At 43.3% G+C, this 22,033-nt stretch overlaps 1 protein-coding gene across 1 annotated transcript in view; it reads left to right on the top strand.

Moving 5' to 3' along the window:
- Nucleotides 1-1,999: 1,999 nt before the first annotated feature.
- Nucleotides 2,000-22,033, top strand: part of GGACT (gamma-glutamylamine cyclotransferase) — a 43,709-nt gene continuing 23,675 nt past the window's right edge. Inside the window, exon 1 of the mRNA XM_028112099.2 lies at nucleotides 2,000-2,115. The gene's annotated coding sequence lies outside the window, so the exon portion shown is untranslated. The remainder of the gene's footprint in view (nucleotides 2,116-22,033) is intronic.

The raw sequence follows: 22,033 nt of genomic DNA, 5'->3' as shown, positions 1-22,033 counted from the left end.
GTGCACAAGGTGTTATTATACTCCTGCAGTGGAATTACAGAAACGACCCAGTTGCTAGGAGTCTCGGGATTTGTATGGCATTATGAGGAAACAGACACAGTAAGGAGTTGAAATTTTAAGAAGGATGAAAGAAATTTCAAAGAGGCAATGGTCTGTTGGGGCACAGCGAGATGAATTGTCACTGGAGGACCCGGCTGGGGTCATTTTTGGGCTGGACTTTGAGCAGGGAGTAGAATTTTGATGGGCTAAGGAGTGGAATGGGGCATTCCTGGTGGCAGACACCATGAACAGAAGTAAGGAGCTTAAAATGTAACTATGTTCAGAGATAGAGGAGCAAAGGGTGTGCTAAAGCTGGACTCCGTGACAGAATGGGTGAGGTGGGAGGCCTGCCTGAAGAGAAAGGCTGTCTGGCTGTAAACCCTACTTTTTTTTTTTTTTTTTAAAGAAGGGGTGGGGCAGAGGAAGAGGGAAAGAGAGAATCTTAAGCAGGCTCCACAGTAGGCATGGACCCAGACACAGGGCTTGATCTCACAACCCTGAGATCATGACCTGAGCCAAAATCAAGAGTCGGACACTTAACCGATTGAGCCACCCAGGCGTCCTTATAAACTCTACTTTTTGATCAAGGTTTGGGGTTTTTTTCCTTTTTATTAAAGCAAATGCAAAAGCAGAGGGAAGAGTACAGTGAACTTCCCCATTATATTTCCACAAATAGATCGAACAGTTTGTTAAAACAATTTCTTTGGCCCTTATCTGCTTCATCTTTTTTGTTGTTGAAGCAGTTTAAATTCCAGACACGATATCATGTCACCCTTAGTGCAGTATGCGCTTCCGACAAAAGGTCTTTTTCTCATATAGCCTTAATACCATTGTCATCTCCTGATTGTATTGTCAGTAATTCCATAATTAAGTTATTTATTAATATATAATTAACTGTTTTCTAAGACCCAGTCCACAAAGTTCCTTGATCGCCTCAAAAATGCGCTTACCTTTACTGTTGGTTTGTGTGAGTTGAAATCCAAACAAGGTCCACACGAGGTCTTTTGTTGAGTAGCTGTTACCTCTTTTAATCTAGGACAGGGGTTCGGCGGACTTTGTGAAAAGCTCCAGACACTAACTCCCACAGGCTTTGCTGACTGTGTGGTCTCAGTTGCAACTACTCAACTGTGCGTTCCTGCAAAAAGTAGCTATAGATGATATGGACGTGAATGAGCGTGGCTGTGTCACAATAAAATTTTGTTTTCAAGGCTTTTTGGCTTAAACTCCACTGGCAGGCTGGACTTATTTGAGGGCCAGGGTTTGCTGACCCTGGTCTATCACAGTTCCAGTGAGTTCTTTAATGCCAATGATTTACTGGTGGCCCTTGGTTGCCCATAAATGCCTCACATTCTGGATTTATTTGGCCTTTTGTATAGTATGGTTTAGATTGCTCCTCTATCCCTATATTTCCTATAAGCTGAAAGTTAGATCTAAAGGTTTAGGTTAACTAGGTTTGGTTTCTCCATTTTTGGCAGGTGATTTGAATTGTTTTTTTAATATAAATGTATGACTTTAAAAGACTCAGACACCCTCATCCAAGAGGCTCAATATTCCTAAAATGGGCTTTGCCTGATGGCTGAAAGTACACTTTTTTCTTTCTCATTTTATTTTCCTTACTTGAAGGAGAGGATATGGTTGCTGTTTCTCAAGGCAGGTTCTCAAGTTGAGAACTTTGAACCCCTCTGCTAGGTCAGTGGTAACTCTCCTCTGTTCAAGCCACCCTGTGGCCCCTCGGCTGGTGGACCACATTTTCCCACTGAATGGAAATACCTTCCTTCCTGGGCCCAGGCCCAGGGTTTCAGATGCCACCCAGCAGGGGCTGGGTGGTTTGTTTTTGTTTTGAAGCCCCTTGTCTCTTAAACACTCAACTCTCTTCACTCGCCCTCCTCTTCATCCCCCATCAGGACTGAGAGCTGGATACCTGGTCCACGGTCTACTGGTCACGCTGTGAGGTGTGAGTACTTACCCTGCTGTCCCATTTGGAAAGGATTCTGAAGTCAAAAGCTTTGTAAGCTTTCACACTTCCTGTGGTGCTGGATTCCACGGTGACCCAGTTTTGAAAAAACAAGTTTACAGGTAAGAATTGTTTTTTCTTCTGTTCTAGAGTGTGTCTTACTCCTAAATCCTGGAGCACCAGAGGAAGTACCTTGACAAAGAGTGTCACTTGTGGAAGCCCTTGTCTTTCTGTTGTTTAAGGTTAAAGGTGAAACTGTGCATCCCTGTACTCATTTTTCCAGATAACATGTTATTGATCTTTTTCTTACTGATTTGTAAGAATTCTTTATACACTGGAGATACCAATATTTTGTCATATGTGTTACAACTGTTTCCCCCATTTTTTAACTTTGTTTACAATATTTATGCTCTGCAGAAAATTTAACTTTATATAGGGAAAAAAATTCCAATTTCCCCTTTATAGTTACCTCGATTTATGTTTTGCTTAGAAAGACTTGTCCATTTCAAAATTGTTTTTTTTTTAAGAATTAATAACACACGTAAATGAATATGTGATGAGAACTAGGAACATGTGATTCTGTAAAAGAAGAATATTGAGGGGCGCCTGGGTGGCTCAGTTAGTTAAGCGTCTGGCTCTTGGTTTCAGCTCAGGTCATAATCTCAGGGTCATGAGATCAAGCCCCACGTTGGGCTCCACCCTCTATGTGGAGGCGGCTTGGGTTTCTCTCTCCCTCCCCCTGCCCCCACTTGCACTCTCTCCCTCCCTCTCTCTCTCTCAAATAAATAAGTAAATCTTAAAAAAAAAAAAAAAGAATATTGAAGGGGGCTCTTTCTACTAGATCATATAATACTGAATTGATTAAATGTTGGTGTTAAGTATCACCCTACATTGGTAAGTGTTGAAGTTGGGATTTGGGTGTTTGGGGGATCATTCTATCATCACTTCTGTATAGATTTGACTTTCCATAATAAAAAAGTTTTTCTTAAAAAAAAAAAAGAATAGTAGGGGGAAAAACCATCTTTATCCCATTTGTTCATATTCAGCAACTATGAAACTTCTCTGTGTTGAACACTGGGGCCATTGTGTTAAGAAATGCACCGGATCTTGGAACTTAGATTTCTCACACGGGGGACAGCATTGTTAAGGGCAACAACTCCTTTGTCAGACCACCTGGCTTCAAACCCTGGCTCTGCCACCTACCAGCTGGGTGATTTTGACCTTTCTAACTTAAAAAAGTGAGGGATAATAATTATGTCTACCTGATAGGCTTGTTGGGAGGATTGAATGAGAAAACCCATGAAAAATCCTTCTCATGGTACTTAGTACTTAGTAAATGCTCAATAAACGTAAGCTCTGAAGGAGAGAATAGCTGCAGTCAAGCAAACACTGAGCTGGAGAGGTGTAGGTGCCAAGTGAGTGTATGGAGTGGGGGTCATGACCTGTCCTGGGTAAGCAGGTTTGGAAGACCTTTTCAGGGGAAAACACCTTTGAGCAGAGATGTGAGATGTGGAAGATCTTGTCTTTTAATTCCAATGAAGATACCCTTGCTTGGTGACGTGAGAGAAGGGGGTGCAGGCATACACGCAAAGGCCTAGCGACGAGGAGCAGGGTTGCCTGGTGCTGCCGGAACAAGGTGGCACCAACTTCATGGCTTCAAACAACACAGATACTTACTTGTCTTATGGTTCTCTAGGTCAGAAGTCAGCACGGGTCTCACTGGGCTGAAATCAGGGCATCGGTGAGGCCGTGTCCCCTCCTGGAAGCCCTGGGGGAGAATCTGTTTTCTTGCCTTGTCCCACTTCGAGAGGCCTCCCGCATTCCTTGGTTCATGGCCCCCTCCCTCTACCTCGACAGATGGCGTTTTGTCCCCTTGCCCTTCCACCATGGCTACAGCTTTCTCTACCCCCAGCCAGGAAAGCTGCTGCACGTTTGAGGACTCGTGTAGTTAGATCGGGCCCATTTGGATAATCCAAGATAATTTCTGCATTTTAAGGCCCTTGACATTAATCACATCCCTTATGCCATGCAAGGTAACATGTTCACAGATTCTGGGGATCTTTGGGAGGCCTTCATTTAGTCACCTCCCCTTGTGCTGCTGTAGCTGCTGCAGGATCAGGGCAGTGCTCCAGACATGTGGGACCATCAGACAGTTACTACCAGGCGCTAATAATCCCCAGGGCGTGGTGCCTCTCCTCGTCCCTGCTGACACGGTGACTCTAGACGCTTGGGTAGTCTCCTTCAGCATTGGAAAGAGGGGCTTCTGGTGAAGGGGACAGACGAGCTCCGCTGAACAGGGGTCAGAACCCTTGGCTCACTCCTGTGCCCCGTCCTCCCCACGGGTCACTCCTGCCTCTGCGCCCCGATGGGGCCGTTGCTGCTTGCGGCTCTTCAGCCTTTTACTTTTCTCTGCTATTTTTGCCTGTGTAATTGTTTTTGCACACTAGCCTTAAACCCTGCTGGACTATTTCAGACAAAATTCATGCTAAACTATTTAGCATTAGATGAGAGCCACACCGTCCTCATTTTGATTCCCGCACAGTATCTTCCACTTAATAGGCCACCAGTAAGAAAGATATTCCCAGTTGGTTGAGTGTTATTGGAACTCTGATATTTTGAGTTATGTCAGAATAAATTAGAGTGCGGAAGAGTAAATTAGACTTCTATTATGCTGTCCTCTCCTCCATGTGTTCATATTACTGCATCTATCTTTAAACTTGTGGTTGTTAGTTACCTCTTCCTGATGTTGTCACCTGCGCTTAGGAGTATGCAGCAGAGAAGTTAATGAAAATTATTAATATTTCTTCATCTCACGGTGATTTTACTAGTTTATGAGCATTAAATGAGATTTGCGAAGCATTCTTTAAGCCATTACTTGTACCATTATGAAGCCCTTATTTGTGAGAAGAATCACAACTGCCTGGACTCTCTTCCCTCAACTTCGCTTTCTGTGAAGTTAAATACAGAGTATAAAAGCCTAATAAAAACTAAGGGGAAATCACAATTGACCCCTGAACAACACAGGTTTGAACTTTGTGAGCCTGCTTATATGCAGCTTTTGTTTTTTGATAAATGCAGTATTTGTAAATGTACTTTTCTTCCCCATGATTTTTTAAATAACATCTCTTCTCTAGCTTACTTTATTGTAAAAATACAGTATATGATACATTTAGCATACAAAATATGCATTATTGGACATACATGTTACAACTAGGGCTTCTGGTCACCAATAAGCTCTTAGTAGTTAAGTTTTTGGGGAGTCAGAAGTAATACTCAGATTTTTCAAATGCAGGGTGTTGGTGCCCCCAACCCCAGTGTTGTTCAAGGGTCTACTGTAGTGTATCTTATATATGAATAAAGAACAGTTAGGGCATTTTGGGGAGTACTTATGAAGATTAAGTCACCGGGGTTTTTTCTCTCTCAGCATTTGTTATGAACATACTCAAAAGGAGAGCACAGTAAACCTTAAACCTTCATGAACCCACACAGCATCAGAAATCTGTGCACCATCCTGGCTTTGCCACACTGTTCCATTTGCCCTTCTTCCTTTGGTTTTTTGTGTTTTTTGTTTTTTGTTTTTTGAGGTTTTTTTTTTTTTTTTTTTTTTGCTTACTTCTGGAGAATTTTGAAGCAAACACTAGAAATCATGTCATTTTATCACTAAATATTTTAGTATGAATTTTTTTAAAGTTTAGTTTTTTACGTAACTATAGTCCTACCTAACAATGAATGAAAAATCCTTAATATCATCTAATACTATATTCAAATATCCCCATTTGCCTAAAAAGGTCTGTGCAGTTGGTTTATTCAAACCAGGGTCAAAACAAAGCCCATTCATTGTATTCGGTTTTTACATCTCCTAAGTCTCTTTTAATAATAAATATTGATGTATGCCAGGCATTAGCTTAATTCAGAGTTTCTTATTCTTTTACCTCTTATTTTTAACTGTTTTAGAGTAGTTACATACTCTCATACTCTCATTATTACTAGAATTTTATATGAAGTAAAATTGGCCTTTTTTCTTGTGTAATTCTGCAAGTTTTAAAATTGATCGATGTAACCCTCATCAGAGTTCTTTTACAGAACAGTTCCACCACCAAAAAAAGCCAGAAAACAAAACCAGAAAATACCAAGCCCTCCTTCATTCTGTCCCATTGTAAGTCAAACCCTTCCCCTAATTGCTGACAACCCTTGATCCGGTCCCCATCTTTTTTTTTTTTTTTAATATTTGTTTGTTTATTTGTTTATTTGAGGAGGGGGCAGAGAGAGAGCATGATCTCCCAAGCAGATTCCATACTGAGTGCGGATTCCAATGTGTGGCTTGATCCCAGGACCTTGAGACCATGACCTGAACTGAAATCAGTAGTCAGATGCCTAACCAACTGAGCCACCTAGGTACCCGGATCTGTCTCCATCTAGAAAAGTTTTGCCTTTTCACATGTCACATAATGAATGTCTCGTAAATGAAATCAAATAGTATGTAACCTTTGAGACTGGCTTCTTTCACTCAGACAACATCTTTGAGATTCTTCCATGTGTGTATTCTTTTTTATTGCTGAGGAGTGTATTCCATCTTATGGGCATACCCCAGTTTATGTATCCATGTACTGTTGAAGAACATCGGATCCTTTACCGTTTGGGGGGGATTATGAATAAAGCGGCTACAAACATTGGTATGTAGGTTTTTATGTGATCGAAATTTTTCATCTTTTAGAGCAGATCCCCAGGAGCAAAATGGCTGGGTCATATGGTAGGCATATGCTTAACTTTTTGAGAAACTGCCAAACTTTTCCAGAGTGGCTGTACCCCATCATTTTGCATCTCAACTAACAATGTATGAGAGTTCCAGTTGCTCCATATTTTTGTTAGCACTTGATATTGTCAGGTTTTTTAAATTTAAGCCCTCCTAATAGATGTGTTTTTTTTAATTATCTGATTTCAGTTTTTTGAATATTTTTTGAGTATTGAAAAGTTATTTTTAATAACTCTTGAATAAATTACTGAATTAAATTTACTTTATATACCTGTTATAAAAATAACTATTTCTGGTTTTCTGGTGATATTCCATATTTAAATATGGTAAATATTCTATATGGAAAATATTAAATTAAAACCAGAGTATTATTTAGAGAGGAGACTTTAAGTCTCACCAGTTGACACATCATATTTGGCAGAGGATTACAGAATAGTATCTGAATACATTTTGCGGTGATTCATTCATTATATGCATCTTGTGCATGTCTCATTTCTGTTTTATCCAATAGTGCCATAACTGCTTTTGCCAGTTTTCTGTTAGGTTAGATTGATCAGGGAGGGGGGGCACCTGGGTGGCTCAGCCAGTTAAGTGTCTGATTCTTGATTTCACCTCAGGTCATGACCTTAGGGTCGTGAGATGGAGCCCCACGTTGGGCTTTGTGCTGGGTGTGGAGCCTGCTTAAGATTCTCTCTCTCTCTCTCTCTCTCTCTCTCTCTCTCTCTCTCTCTCCCCCCTCCCTCCCTCCCTCTGCCCCTACTCCCCCCCACCCCTGCTTCTAAAAACAACAACAACTTTATTAAAAAAAAAGAAAAAGATTGATCTGTGAATAGTAAATTACATGAGAGCAGCTGGATGTAAGCAGAGAGCTCAAGGAAGAAAACCATTTGAAATTTGTTTGTGAAATAAAGATCATGGTCCTCTCTTTGGATGGTCTCACTGGTCGCTATCGCCTGCAAGTGTGGAGTTGCCTCCAGGATTAATTACCTAAATGTCATTGCTAATGTTGTTGTCCCTCCCTTCTCGAATTAGATGAAACTGTGTCAGGGTGCTCAGGGTCACTGCTGAGGGACGGCCCTGTCACGTCTCACCCATCAGCTGCTATGGTTTGAGCTTCCATTTTGTAGTATCATTTAAAAAGAGTGCAAATTACTGTCATCTAGAATCTTTCTGTTCGACTTCTGAAAAGTTGCCGAAGAGTTAGGCCTATGGACAGAGCTTCCTCTGTAACATGGGGGCATTAGAAAGAAAAACTAAGCCTGACAAAGGAGGATGGAGGACAAGCTGCCGATGGGCTTGATGTTGTGGTACGAAGTCTGAGAGGCCAAGTGTTAGGAAAATTTGGTTCAAAATGTAAAGAAATGGGAGGGTTTCCGTGGCTAAGTCATTTTTGGTTTAAAATTTACAGTAATTGACCCTTACATTAATTAGGATTGGAATAAAAAATAGTGAAGGAATAGGAAGGTTGTTAACCTTCATTGGACCTAAGTCTTTGTTTTGTTTAAAAACTTATTATAGATGTTGTTTAAACTTTATTCCTGTTGATATTAATAAAGTGCTATAAATGCGCATATATACTGGGGGACTGGAGGAAGGGGCAAGACGTGCATTGGGGCCTTAAGTTGGGGTTTCAGAATACCAGACTAAAACACGTGCTGCCCCCTGGTGGCAGCGTATGAAACAGTGCCGTTCAGAGGTGAGGCATTCTGGAGAGCCAAGGCCTCGTCGTACAAGAGGATTGTAGGGGAATCAGGAGATGTTTTCTCTTTCCGGCTCTGTTCGTAATTGTTACCTGTGTGCTCTTAGGCGAATCATTTAGTATGAGTACAGCCTAGATTTCACTTCTTCACTTTTAAAATGTAATTTTGAAAGCTTCTTCCAGCTTTCACATCTTGAAATTCTCTGATGGTAATACCACATATTATATACCAAAAGATGTCAGGTTTCACTTTTTCCTTTAGCAGCTAAATCCTAACAAATCCCAGATATTTATTTAAGAAAGCAGACTCTAGAGTAACCCCTGAGGCTTGATATGGAGTCATCTCTGGACAGCAAACTGCATAGATTTATCTGTAGCATAGTCTATAATTAATCAGTACGATGAGCCTGCGTTATGAGGAAAGCTTACAAGTCTTATCACCTAAAAAATAATTTTATTTTTTATTGTGATACAAAAATAACAAAATTTACCACCTTAACCATTTTTATGTGTACAGTTCAGTAGAGTTCAGTATATTCACAGTGTTGTATAACACACCTCCAAAACTGTTTCATCCTGCAAAACTGAAACTGTGCACCTATTAGACAGCAGCCCCCTCCCCCCAGCTCCTAGCAACCACATTCTACTTTCTGTCTCTGTGAATTTGACTCTTCTAGGTACCTCATGTAAGTGGAATCACACAGTATTTTTCTTTTTGTGACTGGCTTATTTTATTTAGTGTAATGTCCCTAAGGTTTGTCCATTCTGTAGCGTGTGACAGCATTCCTTTCCTTTTTAAAGCTGAATATTGTACATATTCAGTTTTATATATAAAACTGAATTTTATTTATCCAGTCATCTATTGATGGACACTTGGGTGTCTTCCACTTCTTTGCTATTGTGAATAATGCTACAGTGAACAAGGAGGTGCTGCATCATTTTTAGTCTACAGTGTTTACTAATGCAGTGAGGGTTTATACAATTATTTTGTGTGCATAAAAGGTTAAACTTCATTATCAAGAACACCATTCAATCATGCTAGAAAACATGGCTTTTTTTGTGGATGAGTAAGTTAAAAAGGAGGTAGCATTTATTGGACGTACAAACTACATGCCAGGCACTCTTATATCTGTGATACATTCTGTTGTTTAGTCCTTAGGGTAATTCTTTGATTTGCCCTTCTCTTGGAAGGGGACTAATACTTATTAAATCACTGTGTGGCAGAATTTTTATATACATTATTTCATATAATCCTCATATATTAACCCTTGAGGTGGGCATTATTCTCCCCATTTTTTAGGTGATGTAACTGAGGTTCACAGAGATGAAACACCTTGAACAGGTCACATAGCTAAAGGGTAAGCAGGGGTTTACCTGACCATGAGGTGAAACCCATCTATTTCAGAAGTATATGTGTTCCTCATATACCATGCTTTCTCCTGCTTCCAGAAATAACACTGTACATCTATGATCTGAAGGATGTTGGAACAATATCAAGAAATTACACTGCTATAATAATTTATAAATAGAAAAACTTCTGTAGTGCCTTTCCATTAAACAGCAGTCCTCGGGTCTTCTTTGCGGAGAAACGACATTGATTCAGATGAATTCATCTGCAGTGTATCAAGGCTTACCTCCTGGGTGATTTTACAAGATAAGTCTCCCTAGGACTTCCAAAAGAGTGGTTCTCATGTGTCAGCACCCGCCCCCCATTTCTGCAGTTATCTTCCACTGTATTATTTCCCCCTTTTTCTTTTCCCCTTTCCTTTGGCTTGGCAGAAAGCTTGGACTGGTATCATTGCTCTCTGCCCCCATCTCTCTTGAACTGTGTGCTGGTTGGTGTTGGAGTTTTGATCTACTCCTTGCATAGTGTTCTTACACAGGTAAAGGGCTGTAATATGTCCTCAGAGGTGGTGGTTTTCTTGGAGTGTCAGCAAGCTCTTGGAAAGGCCCCTTGCACCATTTTCTCACATACGGGATGTTTAGATTAATAGAGAAGTAGTGATACAGCAGCTGAGCACCATTTAAGCTTCTCTAAGAGTCCCTGCCCTTAGGATGACTCACTGTGGGAATTTAAAAACCTAGTGATAGGTGAGAGTCGACAGTGCTTCAAGGTCTTCAGTTATTCCTGAAAGCAGGATATCGGCCAGTAAGTAAAGAAGTGGGAGTGGCAGAAATTGTGGTCACTACCAAATATCCAGTCTCTCCTTCCTTAGTTACTGATCTGCAGTTTTATTCAGAGTGACAGTGTGCCTTGAGTTATGGTCAAGGACAGGATGCAGAAATCTGTGGGACTTCTGGGAAGTTTTGCAAAGGAAGGAACCCAAGTCCCCTGGCAGTCGGCCCTGTTCCTCACCCTGCCCTTCATGGTTCCTGCTCCTGTGCATGAAGACATTATGGCCAATGGACTGCCAACCATCTTTTCTCATAAGAGGACCTTGAGAATGGAAGCCACGTGTTAGCAGCGACACAGGAGCCTGGTGGCCTCCAGTTCTTTCTGTGCTCGTGTGAGTGCACCTGTGCATTGCAGCTTTGCAGCTCCTCACATAAGGAGATGAAGTCACTGTCTCCACGCCTTGCACCTGGTGTAGGGAGTCCCAGGCTGAGTGGGGTGAGTAGTCTGTCCTTTCAGCGGGTCTTCTTGACGTGGGGTGTCTGAGCCTGAGTGGCAAGAGGACAGTTTACCTGCAGGCGAGATGGTTGTCACTGAAATTGGAAATTAGTTACATATGCAAAGATCGACCACGTAATTAACTGTACTAAAGATAATGCGAGTCAGTTTGCTGCTCTTGAAGGGAATTGCCAGTACAGAAATTTCGAGAATTAGGTTGAACCCTGTGGTGTGAATCAGGTCAGGTGTGTGGATGTGAACTCATCATTTTCAGTACACACTGATGTAAATATGTATGTATATATTTATGTGTGTGTGTGTTTCTGTATTTATATATGGAGAGATACATGTATGTATTCCCCTGAGGGAGCCTGTTTGGGCAGATAACACCGCAGGACCAACAGGCACACTTCACGCGCAGATCTTGGCTTCTAAATACCATTTTCCACCGCAGGTGGGAACAGAGCTCCTTGGGGAAATGGCCAGTTCCAGGCCTGGGACAGAGAATGTCCAAGATGAGAACATCTTGTGCCAGAAAGCAAGGAGGTGCATTCTGAGGACTCAGTGGCGGAAGCAGTTCTGCTCACAAGGGAGGACTGCACAGGGGAGATGATGTTTGAAGTGACCTGGATACCTTGAAGGATGGGTAGGATTTTGCCAGGCAGCATGTTGAGGAAGGAAGAAGTTGCTTAGGGGCAGCCTTATGAGCGAAGAAGGGGACAGATGACACCTGCCACAGAGCAGTATAAGGCGTGGCCTACATGTGGCAGAAGAGAAAAATGGGGCTGGACAGTGATTGGCCTGTGTGAACCACAGGCAGAAACTCCGACTTGACTCTTCTGAGTGTGTTGTCTATAACCATATGACAAACTACCCGCTGTATCAGTGAGTGCGGACAACATGCATTATTCCCTGGTTTCTGCGGGTGAGAATCTGGGAGCTGTTTGGCTGTGTGGCTTCAGGGTCTTAGAAGGCTGCAGTGAGGAAGGGTGTTGGCCAGGTTTGGCTCATCTCCAGACTGACTGGGGAAGGATCTCACGCTCGTGGTAGCCAGCAGGCCCTGGGCCCTTTCCAGCTCTGGGCAGAGACCTCAGTTCCTCTCGCATGGGTGTCTCCTCAGAGAGTCTGATAGCATGGCAGCTGGCCTCCCTGACGGCGAGGGGTTTAGGGAGAGAATGCACCAGAGAGCCCCCAGATGGAAGCCACAGTTTTCATAACCTCACCTCAGAAGTCACATCCCATCGCATCCTCTGTAGTGTGTTCCCTTGAAGCAAGTCACTAAACTGGGCCTTTGGGCAGGGGGCAGGAATCACACAAGGACATGATCACGGGGGAGGACAGGGTCAATGGGGCTGTCTGACACGGTGCCCCCCAGAGCCCAGGCCGGGGAACGGGGAGGGCACAGTTCTGCACGCGCCTGCCGGGAGGGCGGGGGAGGGCAAGCCTAGCGGCAGTGAGACCATTTAGGAGGTGGCCATCCAAGATAATAAATTAAGTGACCTTGTTATCAATACCCGGGAGCGGTCAGGGTGGGAAGAAGGAGGGCTTGGGGCACCAGGTGGTGCGGGTGCCTCCCAGTTACCGGCAGGCGCCGGGCCGCAGCAGGTGCTGCTTTCCCATTCTGTATTGTCCAGATTGGCTCGTGGACCTCCGTGGTGAGACACCAGCTTCTGCAGAGAGAGTTTTGCAGGAAACAAAGAGCTGCTGGGCAGTCACCTCATTTTAAAAACACAGGTTCACGTTGTACCAATCCCTTCCATTTTATCTCACACAAGGGGCAACGGAAGTTTCCTTGGCTCTGGCGGCTGGACTGCACCAGGCTTCCCAATTCTAACCAATCCCCCTTGGAGGTCAACGCTGTGATCTGTAGTCAGGGCCTCTGAAGGACGGCTTCTCCTTCCTGACGTCCCCCCTTTGTTTGAAGTCTGACCTGAACACCAGTGACTTTAAAGAATGATGTTTTCACGGAGATTTGGGTTTTTTTAATTTCAGGCCTGTCATCAGCAAGCCAATCTAAACAAGATCACCTGTGAATGTGGGGAGTAGACATACAAGGCCACAGGACTGGGGCAGGGAAGGGCCCAGGCCATCACTTGTGGAACATTACAGAGAGAGAAAAAGCCTTTCAGGTTTACTTCACTCCAGTCTTTCCCTTGCATCACTATGGTCAAAGTTAAAAACAAGCCTAAAGACTGTCCTTTAACCCTGGGTGATTCCTGGGAATTCAGCCGCCTGAGGGAGTGGTTAAATCCTGCTTCTGCAAGGTGTGAATCGTGCCTGGGCTGCCCTTCCCCGTGAAGGCCCGGCTGCTGCCAGCCCCGCAGGGCACCCAGCTCAGAGCCTGTAGAGCCCTGTACTGTGTTATGCTGGTGACACCAGGTGTTGAAAGTAAAAAATGTAATTTATTCTACGTTTTTAACATGATTATTCTTGTTGCCTAATATTTGTACTGAAGGCGGACCTTGAATAATAAGAGAGTAAAAACATGACGCTCCTAGAACATTTGTATTGGGTGATACTATTCAAGGAATGCTCTCACAGTTACAGAAAATGATGGGGCACTTTAAAGGCCTAATCTGTACTAAACATGGAAGGGACCACCTTTTAGTTTCCTAGGATCTCTTTTTATATTATCTTTATTTTTATGTATTTTATTTTCCTTTTTATGTCACTTGGACAATTGAAGCGTTTTATTTTTAAAGATGCAGGTTTCCACACATTTTAAATGTTTAACATTTGGAAAATTTGCTTTTCTAGTTAATTGAACTTTCCATATAGATGAAGGTTAAGCAAAAATCTTTTCTAGAAAATCTTGTGAATTAGTATGCCTTCCCTGTTTTTAAAGTAAACAGAGGATAGTGAAGCCTCTTTCACCGCAAAATTAGTAATTCTAAAGTAGCATCAGCATAAAACTAAAGGACCTTACTCACAATAGGAAAGATATGGAAACAACCAAAGTGTCTGTCAACAGATGAATAAAGTGTGTGTGTGTATTCCATTATATATGGAATTATACATATATAAAATAATGGAATTTTATATACTATTATTCACATTAAGTGTATTATATTCATATCATATATGTATATTATTCAACCATAAAAAAGAAGGAAATCCTGCCATTTGCAGCAACATGGATGGACCCGGAGGGTGTTATGCTAAGTGGAATTAGCCAAACACAGGAAGATAAACTCTGTATAATGTCACTTATATGTGGAATCTGAAAATGTTGAAATCGTAGAAGCAGAGAATAGAAAGGTGATTGCCAGGGACCAGGGGGAGAGGGAAATGGGAGCTGGTGGGCACAGGTACAAAATTCAGCTGCGAGGAATCTGCTCTAGGGATGCGCAGTGACTCTGTGGGCTGAGGGGTGTGGTACTGAGCTTGATGGTGGTGATCATTTCACAATGTGTACATGTGTCAAATCATCCCATGTATACCTTAAATATGCACAGTTTTAATTTGTCAGCTATACTTCAATAAAGCTGGGGGGGAACCCTGAAAGACCCTTCCCTAAATGGGAAAGACTCACTGAGAAATTAATAGTTTCCCAAAAGATTAATCACTAGAGAGCTTTTTAAAATGTTGTATTTTAGGGGCACCTGGGTGGCTCAGTCGGTTAAGCGTCTGCCTTCAGTTCAGGTCATTGTCCCAGGGCCCTGGGATCGAGCCCCGCATCGGGCTCCCTGCTCGGTGGGGAGCCTGCTTCTCCCTCTTCCGCTCCCCCTGCTTGTGCTCTCTCTCTCTCTGTCTCAAATGAATAAGTAAAATCTTTAAAAAAATTTAAAAAAACTAAAATGTTGTATTTTATTATAAATACAGGTTCCTGTTCCCAACTTCAGACTTACTAAGTTAAACTCTCTGGGGAAGGAGCCCAGAAACAGATATGGTAAAACTTCCCCCGTCTTTCAGGAGCTCAGCCGAGTTGGCTCCGCAGACCCCGGGCTTCCCCCCATCCATCCTCCCCTCCCCGACAGGCCCTGTTCTGGGCTCCTGCCAGCCCCACCCTCCTGGGGGGCAGGTCCCGCCCATCTCCTGCTGGGACTGCCACCCCTCCCACCCTCCTATTTCCTCTCCAGGATGACCTTTGCCCTCCCTTCAGGGTCAGTTCCCGTCCAAATCACACAAAGAGCAGAATTCATCTCTCCCTTTCTGTACAGACACTGTCACCTGGTCACTCAACACATTATATTCTAATAGTATATTGTATGTGTATCTTTTTAAAAGATTTTAATTTAGAGTTGTTTTTTTTTAAAGATTTTATTTATTTATTTGAGAGAGAGAGAAAGCACATGAGATGGGGGAGGGTCAGAGGGAGAAGCAGTCTCCCTGCTGAGCAGGGAGCCCGATGCGGGACTCGATCCAAGGACTCCAGGATCATGACCTGAGCCGAAGGCAGTCGCTTAGCCAACTGAGCCACCCAGGCGCCCTAGAGTTGTTCTTTTTCTTAAAAGATTTTATCTGTTTATTTGACAGAGACAGCAAGAGGGAACCCAAGCAGGGGGAGTGGGAGAGGGAGAAGTTGGCTTCCCTTGGAGCAGGGAGCCTGATGCGGGGCTCGATCCCAGGACCCTGGGACCATGACCTGAGCCAAAGGCAGATGCTTAACGACTGAGCCACCCAGGCGCCCCTAATTTAGAGTTTTTATTGAAGTGAAATTCACATAACATAAAATTCACTATTTTTAAAGTGAAGAATTCAGTGATACTCAGCACTTTCATAATGATGTACGACCACCTCCGTCTAGTTCCGGAACATTTTCATCGCCCTGAAAGAAAACTCCCATGTCCGTGCACTCAATTCCCAACCCTCACTCCCCTCAGCCCCTGGCAACCACATGTCTGTGGATGATTGACCTGCCCTGGTATTTCATATCCTGGAATCCAGCGCCGTGTGACCTTAGGTTTAGCTTCCTTCACTTAGGATGTGTTCCGGGTTTGCCCACATTGTGTCCTATGGGGGCTCAAGCAACAGAGTGTATGGAGGTGGGAGTCCAGGGCAGGGCTGGTTTCTCCTGAGGGCGCCTTCCTGGGCTGCCAGACCGCAGCCCTCTTCTAGTTTCCTCACGAGGCCGCTCCTCAGCTCCAGCGTCCCTGCTGTCTGTGGGTCCAGCTTTCCTCTTCTTCTAAGGACACTAGTCAGACTGGATTAAGGAGGCTCAGCCAGAAGACCTCATTACAACTCAGTGACCTCGTTAAAGACCCTGTCTTCAAATACAGCCACATTCTGCAGTGCGGGGGCTTAGGGTTTTAACCTATGAAATTGGTAAGGGGGGCACAATTCAGCCCATAACAATCAGTATATCTTGTTTACAACTTAGTTTTTATGCCACTTTCCACTGTAGAGTTCTCTGAGCACCTGCCCCACCTTCCTTCTAGACTTTAAGCTTGAGGGCATAGCTCATGTCTGTCCTCACAGCGTCAGCAAGCTCTGGGTATCCAGATGCCAAGCACTGTGCCACTGTCCAGACCCAGGACAGGCAGCTGAGTGATCACTTTGTGTCCTCCATCTGCAGTAAGTACACAATACGTGTTTCTCCAGTGAACTAATGATCCTTGTAACTGTGGTTGTCAGAGAAGGCAGTTTTAAACTAAATACCTGCTTGGAAATTGTTTTGTTTTCATTTCTTTCTGATCAAAATAGAGAAAAGAATTGGCCAATTGAGAGTTCCCAGGACCAGGCAAATGTACTCATTCATTTTCTCCACACATGATGTGTTATGGGGAACAAGTTAAAAATGTGTCACTTGTCCTTCAGGAATTTAGTAAGAGAGAAAATAACCAGAACGTAGGGCAGAATGTGACCAGGGCTCTCAGATGCAGAGAAGGCTTTGGGACAGAGGCAGGATCTGAGCTGGGATTTTAGGGATGGGTTGGATCTGGCCAGGAAGGTATACATGTGGTGGTTCAGGTAGTCATAGAAGATTAGGATTAGGGGGAAGCCGGGGAGGGTTCAGGGAACAGCAGCAGGACAGGTTGGCGGGTAAGGGCTTGAACTCCGGAGTCAGACCAACTCTGCTATTTACAGGGGCGTGACTTTGGTCAGGTCAGCACTGTTCAGCTGCACCCTCTGTCTCCACTCCTTCGTAGGCAGAATGGAAAGGAAGGAGCCTACTTCATAGGTTTCCATAAGGATTAAATCAGCTAAGATATGTCACGTGCTTGGAAGTACACCTGGCTCTGTGTGTGGTAGAAGTGCTGGCTGTGATTATTAGTCACACCAGGTTTGGAGAGGCTGGTGAGCATTCAAAGAAATACTGCTTTTCTTGCAAAACTGAAGTGTATGTGTGAGAATGGAAATCAAGATGTCAGCCTCCCCTGAACTTAGTTGAATAGAATATCTAGAGTATTTATGTCAAGTGTATGCGGCTGGAGGACTGCACAGGGGGTGGGCAGGGCTGGTCATTTTATGGAAAAATAAAATTTCACAGTGCTTCCGTGGGCATCCAGTAATTTGAGCATTATGGCAGAGACGGTGAGGTAGGCAAGATGGGTGTTTCCTCCCTGTGAGGCTAAGTGAGGTCCCCCAAGGGCTGCCCTGAATCCAGTCCTTTTGAATCCGACTACATCACACAGCTTGGGAGAGGACCCCAGGCAATAAGCCTCTGTTTCCAGTACCTACTCGGAGCAGGGTGACTCTGGAGAGTGATCTTTTGAGCAGAATTAGTATTTCTCTATTTGTCTATTTCCTAGAAAGTAACTCTGCTATGGTCTGAATGTGTGCCCCCAAAATTCATATGTTGAAATCCTAACCTCCTTTGGGAGGTGATTGGGTCACGAGTGTGGAACCCCCATGATGAGATTGGTGCCCTTACAAGGAGACCCCAGAGAGCTCCCCCGGCCCCTCCCCTGGCCCTCTCACATGGGAGGCCAGAGTGAGAAGATGCGACCCTTGAGCCAGAGAGTGGCCCCCCCAGACACGGAATCTGCCGTAGCCTCATCTCGGACTTCTGATAGCCTCCAGAACCGAGAGAAGTAAGTGTGTGTTGTTTATAAGTCACCCAGTCTGTAGTATTTTTGTTATAATGGCCTCAACTGACTCTCGTTTGTTGGGTACCTCTATGCATGGGGCTCCATGCTGGGTGCTTCACTTGTGTTATCTCGGGTGGGGGGCACCCACCCTACCTCCGTGAAGTGCTACTGTGTGATTGGACAGAGAAGGAAACTGAGGCTCAGAGGCTCGGTCATTTCCAGTGTCACTGCCCAGGCTTGTCTGATTGAAGCCAGTCCCACAACGGGCAGCGCTTCTGCCCATCTCGGGGCCCTGGGTAAAAGTGTGAAAAGCACCCCCAGTAAGCAGCATCGCTGAGTTCTAAGTAAGGGAATGTTTACTGCAGATTTGTTTTTATTCTGGAGATAGCAAAAGGGGACCACTTGGAGAATGTTTGGCCTCTGAAAATCACATTTTGAAATAGGCACCATATCTCAAAAGAGCCCTCACTGGCAAGACAAGCTCTACAATGGGTCAGAAATGGGAGTAATGGAGCAAAAGGTAACAATCAGGAATAAGCAACTCTCTGGGGCAGTTTGTAACTAATATGGAAATTTTGCTTATATGAGAAAATGAGAACCAAAAGAAATATAAAACAGAGTTCAGGGAAGTTTAGATAATTAATGGTGAGCTCAAGGAGGTTTAGATCATCAATGGCAAGTTAATAAGAAATGTAACTTGAAATACAGAAACAGAATTTAAAATGTTCCAGGAATATTAATGTTTAATGAGACAGGTGAGTACAGCCAAGAGCTTACATATGGGTGCAGAGTCAGGGAGAAAGGAGGTGTTCCTTGGGACTGGGCAGATGAGACAGTGTGTGACTGTTGGGTGGTCTGGGGGCCTGTTGTGATCAAATGACCCCATCATTGTAAGCCCTGGAAGAGATGGGGTGGGGAGTGCAGCCTCCCCACCCCAGTGCAGCTGTCAGAGACATTCTGGATAGCAAAGAGTTTCCCCACATCTATATCAGTGTTGTTAGCTCACATACCCTAGTGCTTCAGAAAACATCTGCACTGTGTTGTAGGACACTGTGTCCCAGGCACGCACGCACGCGCACACACGCACACACACACACACACACACACACACAACTTGGACAAGAGTCTAGGAAAACAAAGATTATGTGAAGAAATGGAAATGTCTATAACAAAAAACCCCAGGCAATCAAAGGCATAGAATGAGGTCAAGTGATGATGGGTGTGTGTGGGGGGGGACGGTTGTTATTAGGTGAAAACAGTAGAAACAGGCATTTGTCAAACAGGCATTGTGTGTCTGAGCCCGAACCAGGTGCTCCGTGTCCTTATGAAAGCTTCGCAAGGGCCTGGCTGAGGAAGGGGTTTTTCACCCAGCCAGGAAATGGGTCATCCTGGTGAGGGCTCTGGAACTTGAACTGGGGGCAATCCTGCCTTGTTTTTGGATATAGACTTGAGTTAAGCTGCCCTGGGTAAAAGCTAAGAAAAAGAGAAAATAAAGAGATTTCTCAGCCATCTTTATTGAAATTGGAACAGAGAGGAATGGATAAATCAGTTTGGTAAATATAAGGCCTAACATTTATGGAGTCTTAACCTATTACAGAAAAGCAAGTACAGGGGCGCCTGGGTGGCTTGTCCAGCTTAGCATCCGACTCTTGGTTTCCGCTCAGGTCATGGTCTCAGGGTAGTGAGATCAAGCCCCGCATCAGGGTCTGCCCTCAGCGCAGAGTCTGTTTAAAACTCTCCCTCCCCTTCTTCTGTGCCTACCCCCGTGTGCCCTCCCTCTCTCTCTAATAAATTAATAAATCTTTTAAAAAATAAAGAAGACAAGTACAGGGGCGCCTGGCTGGCTCAATCAATAGAGCACGTGACTTTTGACCTCGGGGTTGTAAGCTTGAGCCCCACGTTCGGTGAAGAGGTTGCTTAAAAATAAAAAAAAATTTAAAATAAATCTTAAAAAAAAAAGCAAGTATAATCATAGATAAAAGCACTTTGTACAAATATTGATGTTTGGCCAGTCTTTAAAAAATAAATTGGCTTTACTGATTTATGTGAGGTGAAATTCACCTATTTTAATATTTGAAGTTCCATAACTTTTTTTAAAGTTCAGTGAAGTTTTTCAAATGTATATACTCATGTACTCACCACCATAATCAGACACAGAACATGTTCATCAACCCATAAAGTTACCCCCGCCCCTTTGCAGTCAACTTTCAGTCCTACCCCCGGCCCCAGCAGCCACTCCTATTTTCTGTCCCTGTGATTTGTTTTTTCCAAAATGTCAGTAGACGTTCATCAGATAGCATCTAGTCTTTTGCATCTGGCCTCTTTCACTCAGCATATGCAACTGAGATTTATCCGTATTATTACACCTATATTCCTCAATGTTGTAATGCATTCTCAAGTTGATGGACATTTGGGTGGTTTCCAGCTATTGCCTACCGTGAACAGAACTGCTATGGACATTCACGTACAGGTCTTCATGTAGGTATGTGAAATTATTTACCTGGGGCATATTCCCAAGGGTGAGATTGCTGGCTGTGTGGTAAATATATGTTTAATTTTTAAAAGATTGTTTTCCAGAGTTGCTGCACTCTTTTCTGAAAGCAATGTATAAGGGTTTCAGTTGCCCTACGTCTTTGCTAACACTTCATGTTAGTAGTCTTTTCAATTTTATCCATTCTGTGATGGTATCTCATTATAGTTTTTGCCTTTCCCTAATGACCAATGACAGTAAGCATCTTTTCATGTGCTTATGAGATTCATATATCATTAGTAAAGTGTTTCAATCTTTTGCCCGTTTTTAATTGGATTGTTTTTCTTCCTCCTGAGGTTTAAGAGTTCTTTGTAGGGGCGCCTGGGTGGCTCAGTCAGTTAAGCGTCTGCCTTCGGCTCAGGTCATGATCCCAGGGTCCTGGGATCGAGCCCCATGTTGGGCTCCTTGCTCCATGGGAGGCCTGCTTCTCCCTCTGCCTCTGTTCCACTGCCTCTGCTCCAACCCCTGCTCATGCTGTATATTCTGGACGTGAGTAATTTATCAGATACATATAGGTATACACTTTTATTGCACATCACTTTATTGCACTTTGCAGATACTGCATTTTTTTTTTTTTAACAAATCAGTTTGTGGCACCCTGTGCCAAGCAAGTCTTTCAGAGCCATTTTTCCAGGAGCATTTGCTCCCTTCATGTCTGTGTGTCACATTCTGGTACCTCTTGCAATACTTCAAGCTTTTCCATTAATATTAAACAGCTGAATAAAGCAGGGGTTAGGGATGCCAACCCCCACCCCCGCACAGTCCTGCACAGCCCAAAATCTGCATGTGACTTTTAACTACTCATAGCTTACTGTTATCAAAAGGCTTACTGATAACATAAACAGGTGATTAACATGTATTTTGTATGTTATATGTATTACATGCTGTATTCTTGCAACAAAGTAAGTTAGAGAAAAGAAAATGTTATTAAGAAAATCATAAGGAAGAGAAAAAGCATTTACAGGACTGTATTTATCAGAAAGAACTTACATATAAATGGACCCATGCAGTTCAAACCCATGTTGTTCAAGGGTGAACTGTATTTGTTATCTATGATCAGTGATTACAACTCACTGAAAGCTCAGATGGTTAGCATTTTTTAGTAATGAAGGATTTTTAAGGTATGTATGGTTTTTTATTCATAATGCTATTGCACACTTCATAGACTATAGTATAGTGTAAACATAACTTTTATATGCTTGGGAAACCAAAAATTTCATTTGACTTTCTTTGTTGTGAATTGCAGTGCTTTGGAATCGAACCTGCCATATCTCCAAGGTCTACCTGTGTGTGTTTTGGAGATATTTTCCCAAGCTGAATTTGCCTTTCCATTTAATCATCAGAGCCTTTTGAGAGCAGAAGATTTTGATTTTGATGAAGTCCGACTTATCCATGTTCTCTGTTTATTATTTGTACTTTTTGTGTCCTGTTAAAAGCTTTTCTTCTAGAATTTTAGTCTTTACAGTTGTATACATT

This window comes from Eumetopias jubatus, unplaced genomic scaffold, assembly GCF_037043125.1.
Source record: "Eumetopias jubatus isolate StellerSeaLion01/CBP00866 unplaced genomic scaffold, mEumJub1_p1.0 scaffold_3, whole genome shotgun sequence".
NCBI classification, from domain to species: Eukaryota; Metazoa; Chordata; class Mammalia; order Carnivora; family Otariidae; genus Eumetopias; species Eumetopias jubatus.
The sequence above is the reverse complement of the archived record's forward strand: the minus strand, read 5'-3'. Positions and strand labels throughout refer to the sequence as shown.